This window comes from Elephantulus edwardii, unplaced genomic scaffold (genome assembly GCF_000299155.1).
Source record: "Elephantulus edwardii isolate Elephantulus edwardi_28Jun2011 unplaced genomic scaffold, EleEdw1.0 scaffold00143, whole genome shotgun sequence".
Classification (NCBI taxonomy): domain Eukaryota; kingdom Metazoa; phylum Chordata; class Mammalia; order Macroscelidea; family Macroscelididae; genus Elephantulus; species Elephantulus edwardii.
In genome coordinates this window covers 1,103,887-1,118,823 of record NW_006399893.1, presented here as the reverse complement: position 1 = coordinate 1,118,823, position 14,937 = coordinate 1,103,887, and positions in this window count along the sequence as shown.

Here is a 14,937-nt window from a genome sequence, read left to right as displayed (position 1 = left end):
CAAGATACTAAAGAGCTGAACAGAAGATTCCAAAAGGCAGCTCGGAATGACAAAGCAAAATACTACAATGAAATGTGCGAGGAGCTAGAATCAGAAAATCAAAAGGGCCGAACTCGCTAAGCATTTCTTAACCTCAAGGAACTAAAGAGTAACTATACTATTTTATAATCCTACCAGCAGTATTCATATGCATTATATACTGCACTATATTTTTTATATAATTAATTACCACTATCTTAAATATAGATTAAAGCTCAACATCAAGAAAACAAAGATTCTCACCTCTGGGCCAATTGGCTGCATCATGACAGATTTTGATGATATTGAGATTGTTGACAGCTTCAGTTTGCTTAGCTCCACAATCAACACTCTTAGTACCAGCTGCCAGGAAATCAAAAGATGAATTACATTGAGAAATCTGCTGCCAGGGACTTTTCCAAAGTACTGAAGAGCAATGATGTCATTCTGGAGACTATAGTGACCCTGATCCAGGCCATTATTTTCGCAATTATTTGCTATGCATCAGAAAGGTGGGCAAAGACTAGGGATGACAGAAAGAGAATTGATGCCTTTGAGCTGTGGTGCTGAAGAAGAGTATTGTATATACCATGATCTGATAGGAGAACAAACTGGTTCATCATGGAGAAGGTGAAACCAGGATGCCTCTTAGAGGCAAAGATTCTGAAGCTTGATCTGACATACTTTGGGCATATTATGAGGAGGAACCAACAAGTCCTTGAAGAAGGACATCATGCTTTGTAGGGTGGAGGGATAGAGCAAGAGAGGAAGACCCTGGATGTGATGAATTAACTCAGTGACTGGGGTAATGGGGTGTCAGAGATGATAAGATAGGCTCATGATAGAGCAGGGTTCAAAGCTATTATGTATAGGGTTGCTATGATTTGCAAGCAACTCAACAGCACATAACAACAATTACCATTGCTCTATATGGTGCTGGAGAAGAGCATTGAATATACTATGGACTGTTAGGAGAACAAACAGGTTTGTCCTGGACAGGGTGAAGCCAGGCTGCTCCTTGGAGGCAAGGATTCTGAAGCTTCTTCTGACATACTTTGGGCATGTTGCAAGGAGGGACTGGTCCTTGGAAAGGGACATCATGTTTGGGAGGGTGGAGGGATGGCACAGGAGAGGAAGACCCTCGATGAGATGGATCGATTTAGTGATTGGGATAATGAGAGTAGGTGTGTCGGAGACAGTGAGGTTGGCCCAGGATATAGCAGGGGTTAGGGCTCTTGTACGTAGGGTCGCTATGAGTCGCAAGTGACTTGATGGCATATACATAACGACACCATGCCCATCATGGTCACACCTTTGAATCCACTCAATATATAATACCAAACACAGACCAAATGTTGTGCTGCTTGCTGAAGATAAGCACCAAGTACAACACAGACTCTGGTGCCAGGCACTGAACAATCTAGTCTGGCTATTTATCTAAACCCTATTATCAACTCGAAGGATAGAGTTCTGACAGCCTAATCCGAAGGAAGCTATGTTATTCTGAGCCTCATAAAGGGTTCGAATCCTACAGCATCTCTCCAGTAGAAAGATGGACAGTTTCCTTCCCTCTGATGTAAAAAAAATTCCCTGGATAGTTAGCTCTGAGCTGCTTCTGACTCAACTACAATGTGCTTTATCATGAACTGAGCCTTCACTGTGATCTTGTCACCCTCACCTTGCCATGACTTGTATGACCCAAGATGAATTGGAGGCTGCTGTTGACACTTAAATGTAACTTTAAGTAATATTTTTAAATAAAAGTATTTCAACTCATATGGAAGACAAATACACATGTAAAGCACAATTGTACTCTGATTCCTACATGGGTCTTCATGAGTCAGAGGCAATTCCAAGGAGGCAACTTTACTAAAATATTTCTGTTGTTGCATGCCGTCAAGTCAGAACTGACTCATATTGCTGGTCCTTCTCCTATGGAGCAGTGGTGGATTTGAACTGTGTGCCTTTGAGATCGCAGTGCAGCTTCTTACTACCAGACCACCAGAGCTCCCTTTACATTGCCCATCTTTCTCCCACTTACTAAAATAGTATACACATATATGCACAAACACCTTTAGGATAGCTTTTATAACTTCTTTAGAGGATGGAAAGTTCCAGAAACAGTTTGCTTCTGTTACCATCTTCAACATGAAACTAGTGAGCAGAAAAAGGTAAGTCATTTGGAGATTCAGGTGTCCAGTCTCTCAGTCATTCACCCTTTCTCCTCTCCTGGAGCAAGGTGTCTCTTCTCATGCCATGGCATCTGCTGTTCGAGATACCACTAGCTGTCACATTCCTGAGGGATTGACCTTGGCCAACCCAGGTGTCAAGCTGCCGGGCAGTCCCTCAGGCATCATGCTGACAGCCACCTTGGCAGCGAGGGCACCTTTTGAGACAATCCTCTCCCCACACATGGCATGCCTCTCGGCTGCCTGACCCGCAGTCTCCCTCCACAGTGAAAAGTTGTTGGCAGCTGTGGGCACAGCCAGCCAGTGAGAGCGCTCCTCGGGAACCACAGGGCAACACGTTTCCAAAAGGAGGGACAAGCTGCCCATCAATCCAATCCCACTTAACGCTTGCTGCTTATTACATGCTTCTCTGTCTTCCAAATCACCACCGGCCCAAGCTTTAATTTATTGAGGCAGCATCTGCAAAGCTGATATAATCTAGTCTTTAAGCTAGTAGAACACAACAAAATCTTCCTCTAATCTATTCCCAGGTCGAAAGCATACTCTTTAAAATAGCGCCTGGCTCACAGAACAAGACTCTTGTCTGGAAGCTTGAGAATTAATTAGCTTTGCAAAAGCTCAAGGCAGCATATGGTAAACAGGTGTCACCTTCTAGAAACAGGCTCAGAAACATAGACAACCAGACAAAACCAGAGGCTAGTGGGAGCGCAAAAAGAGAGTTTCTACAAAGGCAATGATCAAAGACACTCTGGAAAGGGAATCAGCACCAAAGCCCCAGCCAGCTCACCAAAACCAAACCAAAACGCCCAAAAAACCAACCATTGTCAACAAGTCCGAGTCTGTTTCAGCATACAGTGACCTCCCTCATGTCAGAGCCAAGTTCCACAGCATCTTCAGCGGCCGACTTTTCCAGGACAGATCATGAGGGTATTTTTCAGAGACTTCTGTACTTGTCAAATGAAGGGATTTGATTAAAAAAAAATCTCTAAGGTCCTTCTGGTCTAAGATTTTGTCTGGGAAAAAACATCAGGTTAAAAAAAAAATGTAGCAACTCACTCTATGAAAGAACAATTGAGTCCAAAGAAGAGAATAGCTTTTTGATTCCAAAGAAGAGAATAGCTTTTCACATTGTTGAAAGTCACCAAGTCAGTCCCTCCCTCAGAGTGACCTCAGGCATCACAGAGGTCAGTTTTGAAAAAAGAGAAACATTTTTGAGGCCTCAAGCAGTGCCGAGCCTGGTTCTTCTAAAGATACCTGAAATGTGTTTACTGAGCAGCTGGTGCGTTCCAGGTCCTGGGAACAACTCAGACCTCATCACTGTCCTCGTAGAGCTTACAGCCTAGGAACGGAAACAGCCTGAGCTGCCAATGAGAAGTGAGATTGTGAAACTACAAAGCGCTGTATTTTCCAAGGGCTTAAAGCAAAGGATCCCAGTGTAGACCAAGCAATGGGCGTGGAGATGCTGCTGCTCCAGGTGCCTGGGCTCTCTCCAAGACAGGTTGCCCGGGCTGGGAAAGCAAGCAAACATGACGACACACATGGCAGGTCAGAGCACCAGCCTGTCACCCTCATGATTGGCCATGCTGGGCGTGAGGCCCTGGAGAGGCAAAGCTCTCAATCAATGGTAAATACCTACAGGAGAGTCTGCAGACTGCTAACCAGTCAGGCGGGATTTGGGCAGGATGTTTGCTTTATTCAGCCAGCACAATGTTTTCAGGACATTTATATTCATTTCCAGCATTAAGAAGTGAGGGATTTTAAACAAAGATATGTATTTCTGGCATCTCTTTGAAAAGTAGAATATTGAACAACAAAGGGATCTCCTTTCCCACCTGACTGTTATCCTCAGGGGCTGAAGAGCAGCTGCGAATCACAGAAGGGCAAGGGTTGCAATGTGTCACCAGCCCAGGTGGTAGCCTCTTTCTCATCAGTGGCTGCCATTTGGGAATGAACTGATGATACCCAACCACATCAGTGCTGTGTTAGGAGACACACAGGCTCAGGTTTTTTTCAGTAATTTTCAGCTTTTTTCTTAATGATAATCAGGAACGTATGGCAGCGCTTGCCTAAGTCAGACCATTTCTACATACAAAAAAAAAAAAAATATTGGGAAACAACTTGACTGGCCACCAGGAAAGGAGCAGCTATTATCAGAAGCTGTAGTTTTGTAGAGTTTATATTTATGCCAAATGTGTCTGCCCTTTAATGAACAATAGTCAGATCATTATGTACTGTTAGGAGGGTGAGAGGTAAGATCAGAATTTGAAAAGTCAGTACCTGGAGAGCCACTGGAGGGGAACTTGTGAATGTGACTGTCACCAGCAGGGAGGCATTTTCCCTGGAGTGTGATGAAGGAGCTGATGATGTTAGGGGCAAATGGACAAATCCAAGGGAGATTATCATTAATTTCACATTTTTTTTTGGCTCATGCAGGGATGGTTAATTGTATTTATTGAAGTACAAAATGGGGCTCATTATTATTGTCATGTGAGTTTTCTGTGATGGGTAAATTGAACATTAAATCAGAAAGCCCCTGACAAGTACAAAGGGCATATCAATCTCAGCTGGCTTCCTATAGAAGCCAGCGATTTCTTCAACACAGGAATGAGTCTCTGAAGTGTCTCCAGATCAGGGCACCGTGCCTGAGCTGTGATTTTGCTCCTCTTTGCTAGTTTTTTCAAGTGGTCTTTCTCAATCGTTTTTGTACTTACAAAACAATAACAACAAACTAGTATTGCATTTGATGAATTTAAAATTTTCGTACAGCCCCTCAGTTTGAACCCACCAGCTGCCCTGCAGAAGGATGGACAATCTCCTCCCGTGCAATTAAATTGCCTCTGAAAACCCTCAGAAAACTGGAGGGTAAGCTGTGAGTCGATTCTGACTCAGCAGCACACAGCAACAACAAATCTTTTCATGAATAACTTCCATCATATTGAAGACAAAGTCAGTCTTCAGAATGTCTTCACAAAACAAGGCTGGTTTGTCTAGGTCATTCCAGTCCCCCTCCCCCCCCCATTTTATTTAAGAAAATGGCAGTGTGTTGTTCTGTTATCTTAGAAAACACTATAAATTCACAGGGGGGGAAAAAGAAAACACTATAGAGGTTACTATATTTTAATCATGAGCGTGCAACTCCGACTGCATATGATCCTCAGGTCGTCTCCTGTCTCCTGACAAATTTTTCCCTCCAGGAGGTCCTGGCATTCTTGTGGTGAATCATAACCCTGGAATTTAATTAACTAAAAGAAAGGGGGAGAAAAATGTCCAATTTTGACACAGTGGGTATACTTTCTCTCACACAGAATGGAAAAAGGAAAGTGTATGAGGAATGAAAACTGATGATTGAAAGAAAAATCAGTTTCTCCAAGTGAACTGACTCCTGTCAGAGGAGCAGGTCAGAGCAGGTGAAAGAGGAAGCAGAGGAGCCCTAAGAACATGACCCTGCCTCCCAGGGAAGCTGAGGAAACGTGTGGCTTGGCATGGAAGGGCGAAGCCCAAATTCATTCTATTAGACTCAGCTCATCTCCACTACATGCTGAGGAAACAAACCAATTCTTGAGTCAACTCTTCATGTATGAGACAAAAAGACAAAAGAGACGTCCGTGAAGACCTGGATAAATGAGATGAGTGGAAAAGGGAGAAACAGGGAAGGAAAGAGCAACAGGCAGAACCTTCTAAGAAGCTTCGGCCACAGAAAATGAGACGTTCCTTACAGCAACAGTTCAAGTTGGTAACAATAACTACCAATACTGGGTTATTGCTATGTGACTCAATAAATGATAATAGAGATAAGAATATGCAGATAGCCTATTTCTCCTCTCTCCTCCTCTGTCATTGCCATTCAGTAGGAACCAAATCATAGCTGACCCTCTGGTGGGTTTTCAAGGGCTGTACGTGGCATGGGAAGAGAACATGCCTTTGAACGCTTGTCTTTGACTTGGCAGTGTAACTCCTTATCCACTAATGTTGTTTTTGTTATGTGCCATCGTGTCAACTGTGACTCATAGCAGCCCTATGCACAATAGCTCTGAACCCTACCCTATCCTGAGCCAATCACACATCCTCCAACACACCTAGTCCCATTATCCATCCCAGTTACCATGGTTCATTTCCTGACTGCTGGGAGGCTGAGATTGTTAACAATTTCAATCTCTTCTCCATCTATCATGGTACTGCCAATTTGTCCAGTCATTGTTTTTTTGACACTGAACTTTAATCCATACATATATTTAATTCAATGTCATTCAAATTCAGTATATATAGATATATATACTCCAAAGTGATTATTCCAATCTCCATCTTATCCACGAAAAATCTGAAGCTGTCTTAGCTAATGACTTGTGTAAAGTGGCAAAACCACAATTTATACCCCATTTATTTGACACCATATTTATATTCTCACTTAGTGGTAATAAATGTCACATAATTTGTACATTCAGTTGCATATTTTCTTGCTAAAATTATTCATCTCGAGACATGGCACTATTTCAATGAAATAGTCATTGCTGAAAATCACTTGGGATATGCTTTTGAAATTTCCTGTACACCTTTGATGATTTGCTTTTGATTATCTTCAATAGTGGCATATTCTCTTTCTGTAAGAGCAGATCTAACTTAGGATAGTTGCTTCGAGCAAGGCTGGAGAAAATTGTGAGTGATATTGATATCATGTGAGATTTAAGGGGAAAGAAGTATGATCACTTTGTGTCTCAGAGATATTTCCAAAGGACAGTTGTTTATAGATTCTGATCAACTGTCTTATCACTGGTATAAATGTAGAGCTTTAAGGTCAGCTCTTCGAAGTTCTGAACTGGAATGTTTGTTTAAATATCTTTCTTGTGACAATAAATTTGTATCTTATTCACCCTTCAAAGCAAATCAACTTGATGTTGCTTTAACTATCTGTGAATGAAACATTTAATTTTAAAAATATTGTGTAATGATCAGTGTCTTTGATGTTAATCCTTTTAGACATCTTATGTTCTAACTTCTTACTGAAAAATCCAAAGAGAAAGGATAATTACTTTTAATCACTATACCACTTACATGTGAGAAATGTTACATAATTTACTGCATAATTTAACATGTAATTATCCCTCTGTCTGTTAATGCTTTTGAACTTCAAATGTATGATTATCTTGACCGAGCTGATGGATGCTAGGCATTTGGGATGTGATGTTATCCCAACTTCTGCACTGAGACTGACTTTTGGGCATCTAAAGGAGTTGCCTCTAATATGTTAAACAATATTGACAAAGAATACCATGTAATATGGGAGAGGCTAGAGACCACTATGCTGAGTGAAATAACTCAGTCTATAAGGACAAATATTGCATAAAACTGTCATTGTAAAAATACAAAGATAACAGTTGCTGTTGTGGTTATGTGCCGTTAAGTCACCTGGGACTCATAGCGACCCTATGTACAACAGCCCTAAACCCTGATCTATCCTGTGCCAATCTCACTGTCTCTGACACACCTATCCCCATAACCCCAGTCACTGAATCAATACATCTCATCAAGTGTCTTCCTCTCCTGCACTGTCCCACCACCCTCCCAAGCATGACGTCCCTCTCCAAGGACTGATCCTGCCTTGCAACGTGTGCAAAATATGTCAGATGAAGCTTCAGAATCCTTGCCTCCTACTAAGAGAAATATAAAAGTCTAAAGGAGGAAAGGGAGGGGGAAGGGAGCTGAGGAGGGGGAAAATCACTGGGTCCTAGAGTTTGGTGAATGAAGGGACGGTGCGAAGGAATTAGGAAAGATCCAGTGAGGACATGACAAGATGGGATGATAGTGGGCATAGTTTAATGGTGATTGATTTTATAAAATGCAATTTATGGGAATGATCCTATGAAACACAATGTGAATGAAGAAATATGTGAAACAAAATATATATGAATGAAACTAAATGTATACAAATTTTGTATGAAAGCCAATATGAAATTTGGAAACCTGTTTTAAAAAGAGAAAAATATTGACTTTGCATTGCGCTTCAGAGATTCCTTCCATGCTCAATCTGCTTTATATGGGCCATGGAGCTGTGCTCTCTTTGAATGGCTACTGTGTTTTTTTCCCAAGAGCTGTCAATTCTCATTATAGAGATGACATGGAGGAGTGTTGAATGCCAGATGAAAAGGCAATTACAGGGAAGCTCCTTCTTTTTTCCCATTAGAATTTTGGCAACACAAGGACATTAAGGGCAGACAAGATAATGAAGGGGCTTCACAGGCATTTTTGCCCTTTTACTTTTCCTTTGAGAAAATGTTAATAAAATTAGCTGTGTTTCAATAAGAGCAAGAATTAGAAAAGATACGTTGATCAACAATGTACAATTTCCCTACTGGAGTGTGTAATAAAACTTTTCAAATGCAAATCATCTATCAATGAACACACAAAGGGGCAAATAAAGGAAAGAAACGACATTAAGTTAATTCTCTGTCATCCTTGAAAACCAGAGGATTAAAATGTTGAAAGTTTACTGATAAATCTTTCTAAACATCCCCCCACCAACATTTTCTCTGTCAAGACCTTTGCCAAAGCTCTTTACAAGAAGCCATGCTAATTCTTTTGCATTTCAGGGTCCAGGTCAAAATCATCAATGGCTTCCCATGGCAGACCATGCAAATAAAATAATCCTCTCACTTCTGTCTCAATGCCAGTCCCCTTCCAACAATCAAAATTCTCCATCTCCAGAAGCAATTCCTTCTGTTTGCCTGTACTCTGTTTTAAAACAATCAGATATATGCATACCCATGTTTATCGTGGCTTTGTTCACAATAGCAAGGAGTTGGAAACAAACTAAGTGCCCATCAACAAACTAATGAATAGAGAAGCTGTGATATATTCACATAATGGAATACTACGCTGCATTGAAAAACAAGGAACTCATGCAATATTATTCAAAATGAGTGACTTTCGAGGACATTATGCTGAGTGAAAGATCTCAGTCACAAAAGGATAAATAATGCATGGTGCCACTGTTCTAGATAGAATGAAGCTGATATCAGGGTGGGGGTAAGACTGAGAAAAACTGGATAAATTATGTATACTGCATTGAAGCTGATGAGGGAGAGAACAGTTCAAAAGTAATGTATTTTAGGGCATTATGATTATCATAAGAGTCCAGAATGAGGGTTGCAGAGTGGACTATACTTGGGGTGAGGGTAGGGGGGTGTGGGGGTATTATATACCAATGAAGAAGTTTTTCTTTTGCTTTTAAAGAAGAGCGAACTGGGGGTGGGGGTGGGGATGGGGTGGGTGGGGAGAAAAGTGCAACAATCAATGAATGGAAATCCACAATCTCTGTAAATGTTCATTGAAATTAATTAAAAAACAAAACAAAAAAATAACACCAAAAAACCCCTGGGCCTTTGCTGATCAACAACATATTCCCTTCCATCTCATTTCTGCTGGCATCATCTTTTGAAGTCCTAGAAGTTCAGAACCTGCCTTCTTGGAGTCTGATCTTTTCTTCTAGACTTTATTCATCTTCTATCCCTCTCATAGTCCGAACTACCAGTTTCTAATGTAATGGTGCAGACCACTAATTTTTTTTCCCGTGGATAACACCTCTCTAGAGGAATAGGAAGCTCCTGTAGAACAGTGAAAGTATATGGGAAAACAAACATGTGGCAAGCCCTTGTTCAATGAGTGAAAGAGTCTATAGATAATCTCCATCTGTGTGATTTACACTTAAGGTGTTCAGAGAAGGGTAATTATTTATTAAATATCAATCTAGGAAATCTTAGTGTAAAGGATACTTCTTAGGTGCAAACAAATGTTTTCTGAAATAAAATGTTAAAATTGTAAATACACTTAATAAAAATGCCCTTCTAATCTTTCATTCTAAACTCAGAAGAGAAATTTATCGATTGTTGAGTTATTTCAACATGCTTATGATACTGTCATCCCTGAAGTCTTCCAGGAACACAGTAACACAGCTTTCCCACAAGTATTACGAGTCTCCATCTGTCTTTCAAAAGCCTCACTGCCCTTTGTGAAAGACCCAAGGAAATTATGCCACTGGCAAGAAACGATACCAATCTTCTATGCATACTTTCCCCAAACCAAAACAAATGCAATTACTTGAAAACCTCAAGTATCACATTAGAAAGCACAACTGGTTCTAATCTGAGATGTCAAAGTCCATGGTATTTTGTAGGATTAACAGCTCTCTGATTCGCAGAAGCAAACTCCATGATCATAGCCCCATTTCTCGGCTTGTTTTTCTTCAGGAACAAACATTCATTCATGAGCGCAGGGGTGAGAGCCACTTGAAGGGCTGAGGTTCAACCTGCAATAAGTCACCAAAAGATTCTATTGTTGGGTTGATTGGATAGCAAGTTAACCACCTTTCTCCATATTTTCTAATTTTTTTATGATGTTGGAAATGAGACCTGGCTGTCCACCTACATGCCTGTAAGGGACTATGATTTGGGAAGGTTGAAAATTCCAATAGGCTTTCAAGAAATTCTTTCAGGAGGTTAATTACCAACATAGACATTCACCTATAAGTTTAGGAGCTCTGCTAGGATAGAGGTTAAGTGCTTGGTTGCTAACTAGATGTTGACGGTTCAAACTCACCAGCCACCCTGGGAGAAAGATGGAACAGCGTGTTTCTGTAAAGATTTACAGGTTTGGGAGCCCTATGGGTCAGTTCTACTGCTTCTGTTGGGCCTTCAGACAGAGTTGCCTTGATGGCAGTGGATCTGGAGTTTTGGTTTTGTGTCTATTTTACCTACATTTCTATCAATTTCACCTCACAAACGCACCTTAGGGTGGATTTATTATTTTAAAAAAAAACCCCAAAAACAAACAAACAAAAACACATTACTGTTGAATCACAAACAACTTATAGCTCTACTCCCTGGGTTTCTGAGGTAATAAATCACAAGAGAGGAGCTTGCCCTCCTTTCTCCTGCAGAAACACTGGTGGGTTTGAATTTTTGGAGCAACTCAACCCTCTATGGACTCCCTGTGGAAATAGGGAAGAAAGATAGACTCCCTGAAAAATACTGAAAGAAAAAATTAAAAAGACAAGAAAAATACTGAAAGACAAAAAAATAATAGAAAATGCAATAATAACAGGTTTTTAAAGCATAGCATGGAAGATTATTTCAAGTCCATCTGCACACAGTGAACAGATACGAGTAATAAAGACCAAACCACTTAGCAGGATGCAGAAGTCACACTCAAGTTATTAAAAAAAGAAAAAAATGACTGTATTTGTGTTGGGGGGATGGTATCTAGAAATGACCAAAGCATTTACGTACATTTTGGAGGGTTTTAAAATTAACTTTTGAAGTGAAATTAACATAGGTCATAATTTCTTTCATATTCTCAGGAATTCATTAAAATAATGTACCAACTTTGCATTTTGTTCTGTTGACTTGGGCTTTTTCTACATGAAAACATTGTAGAAGGGAGACCAATCATTTCCATGATTCCTGCCTCCTGTATGCAAGGAACAGTTACTGAGCATTTGGTATTTTCCAAGTCCTAGAAACAAGACAGACTGCATCAAGTCCTAGAAACAAGAAAGACTGCATCCCTGTCCATGCTGAAGACCATCAATCAGAGAAATAGACTCAGAACTGAGACATAGTTGAGAGTGGGGCTGGTGCTATTGCAAAGCACTGTACTTCGTAAGAGACTAAAGAAAAGATCCTGATGTGACAAAGCGATGGAGGAAACTCTAGGAGGAAATTAGAGCTGAATTCTGAAGCTAAGCAGGAGTTGGCAATGTGAAGAAGAAAGGGAAGAGTAGGAAAGTGTTAACAGGAAAGGAAATCAAATGGCAGTTTGGGGGAAACTAAGAAAAGAGGGAGTAAATAATGGGAAACAGATGATGGAAAGAACTCTTTATAAGGACTATAGGATTAGGTAATATTTGCATGACAAGAGTGCAGAATAAGAGGCACATAGCAAAGTGGACTGGGGAGTAGAGGAAATTTTGCAAAGAATTTTTTTAAGAGAAAGTGAACTGGTGTGGAGAGTAGGGAGGAAAATGTGCAACAATGAATAAATGGGAATCAAGTTTTCTGTAAAATTTTGTTAAAGTATAACACATTTTAAGAAGTGTTTTAAAAAGGAAAAGCTTTTTTAAAAAGCAGGGGAAACTTTGGTACATCGATGAATAGGATCCTATCTGGCAAAAGATGAGACAAGCAGGACAAGTCTGGAGAAACAAGGAGGGGACAGATCATTTAGAGCTTTGAAAGCCAAGTTGAGGATGTTGTTATTGTTAAGTGTCATCAAGTCATAGACAACTCACAGTGACCCTGTGAACAAAAGACCTGGACACTTGTATAACTTTCATCCTTTCTCCAAGTTCATAGAGTTTCTGGAGGCAAACTATTTCAGAAGTGGATACCACTCCTGTTTCCAAGCTTGTTTTAATCGGGGAGCTCCACCAAACACTGTCCACCATAGACAGCCATTATGGCTTTTGAGACCCCAGTGTTAAAAAGTTCAGCATCACAGCAAACCCACTTGTCTTTAAAGCACTAAAATGTTTTAAGTCCAGGAGTGATACGAACACATTTGCAATGTTTTTAACTGAGCATGTTGCTTTATGGAGACTGGGAAGAGATGTAGTGGGGAACAAAATTAGCCACAAAGGCACCTTTAAAAGGGCATTTGCAGTCCAGGAGGAAAGAGCTAGCTTGCACCAGGCAGAAAAGTGATGCAAATGGTTTGTTCTAGAAAGCTATTCCACGTGGTGGTGACTCCATCTTCTCCAGTGGTACCACAAAAGACATGGCTTTTGTTAAAAACCCAGCCAAGAAAACCTTCACAGCATGGTTCCTGTCTGCAAAACACAGGATGAGAAGGAATTAACTCAAGGACAACTAACAAGGCTGGTGGGAAAAGAAGACAGATATGAACAATTCTTAGGAAGAAGGATCATTATGGACTAGATGTGGGAACTAAAGGAGAGAGAAGAAACAAAGTGGGCCCAAAGTGGGCTTGAGAAACCTTGCTGGTGGCAGGTCCATACATACAGAGCCGTGGAAACTTGGAGGAGACTCACCTCTCTGGCTAAGGGAGGAGGTAAATAAATGTCATTATCATGAACATTAGGTTTAATGCCACTTACACAATGCTCCCTCTGGCTTCAATATTTTTCATATGCTTAGGCCTAGAAATGGATTGAAAGTGGAGCAGAGCAACATCTACATCAATCAAAGAACTGAAGAATTTTAGACTTGTAAGTTATCAGGCAGATCTGTGCACTTTGAATGGACCCTAGCAGCTGAGAATTTGAAGTCAGAATGGTAGTTTGTAGCAATTTCCACAGTAGCACAGACATGATAATTCATCAAAAGACACAGACTTTATCCACCTGTGCTACTAGCAAGGTGGCCAGGTCTCTTTAAATACAATATTCACCTTCAAGAATATTGAATGGATAAATTGGATAAAGGGAAAAGCAATATGAAATAAGGGTTTGGCTAGACATTGCAATTAATTAGATGGATCAATTGTAATTAATGTTATAAACAGAATATCTATGGATGATTGAATGAAAAGGTAATATAATTTGTAAACTTTCACCCAGATAATTTAAAAAAAAAAGAATATTGAATCTACTATTCTGGAACAAACAAATCCATCAAGCTGCTTCAGGAACTGAGTTAGGATTTCACAGAGCAAAATCCTGCTTGTGGAAAGGCTGGGGGTTTTCAATCTCTCTGTTGAGCAGGGACCCCTGGAGTTAGTATTGATTGGACAAGATCAAGCAGGACTTGATCATTTCAAAGAATCGGCTGCTTCTTTATCATATTTCTCAAAAACAATATACTTAGATTTTTAATTTTTTAGTCCTGGTAAAAAAGCAGAGGACAACGACAATCTTCAGCTAGCCTGTTCTGAAGCGATTTCACAAAGAAATGATGGATTTCTGAAGCTTTGGATCAGGCTTTCAACAACGCCCCACTCCAGTCTTCAGTGCAGGGGAGAACACTTCTCTCAGCTTCCAGATGCTCAACACCTCCCCTGCTGTCTTTGCCCAGCCTCAGGACAACCTTTATTTTATGCCACAGGTTTTCACACCAAATAGCATTGCCAAATCATCTTTCTCTCCTCTGACATAATCTACTCTTTCCAATTTGAATGAACATTTTCTTCCTGGGCTATAATAAATAACACACAGGAGGAGCTGGGGAAGAGAAATGGGCACTTTATAGCCAGTGATGTGGAAACCCAGAAAAGCACAAATATTCTGAGGAGAAAGAAGTGCAAACACAGAGGAGAAGAGCGAAATATAGGACAGGACTCACTATATATGGCCTTAATGTCCCTGTGATACGTTATTTCTTAGAAATGGAGCTTAATAAATCCAGGGCAAATTGATAGGGGCTGAGCTTTCGGCATCTGGGAGATATACAACATTACTGGGAAAACACCAAGATTGTGGGTGGGAATGAGCACAGAGTAGGGCCCCATTATCATGGCACAGCAAAGATGGAGGGGCAGAGGCCCAGAAACACTCTTCATGAACTTAATAAAAAGATACTCCCCTTGCCACAGGCCTATCAGACTATTATGTGCCTAGAAGGGGCTCTTTGAAGTCTATCCCATTCTCTCCCATTAGTCTGTGAGGAACAATGAAGAAAAGAAACTTTTCTCCCTCTGCTTTTAAGCACTAGGTTCTCAGAGGCAAGACATGTTGAGATAATTAAAAAATATATTCTTGGTTGTTGTTGTTGTTGTTGTTGTTGTT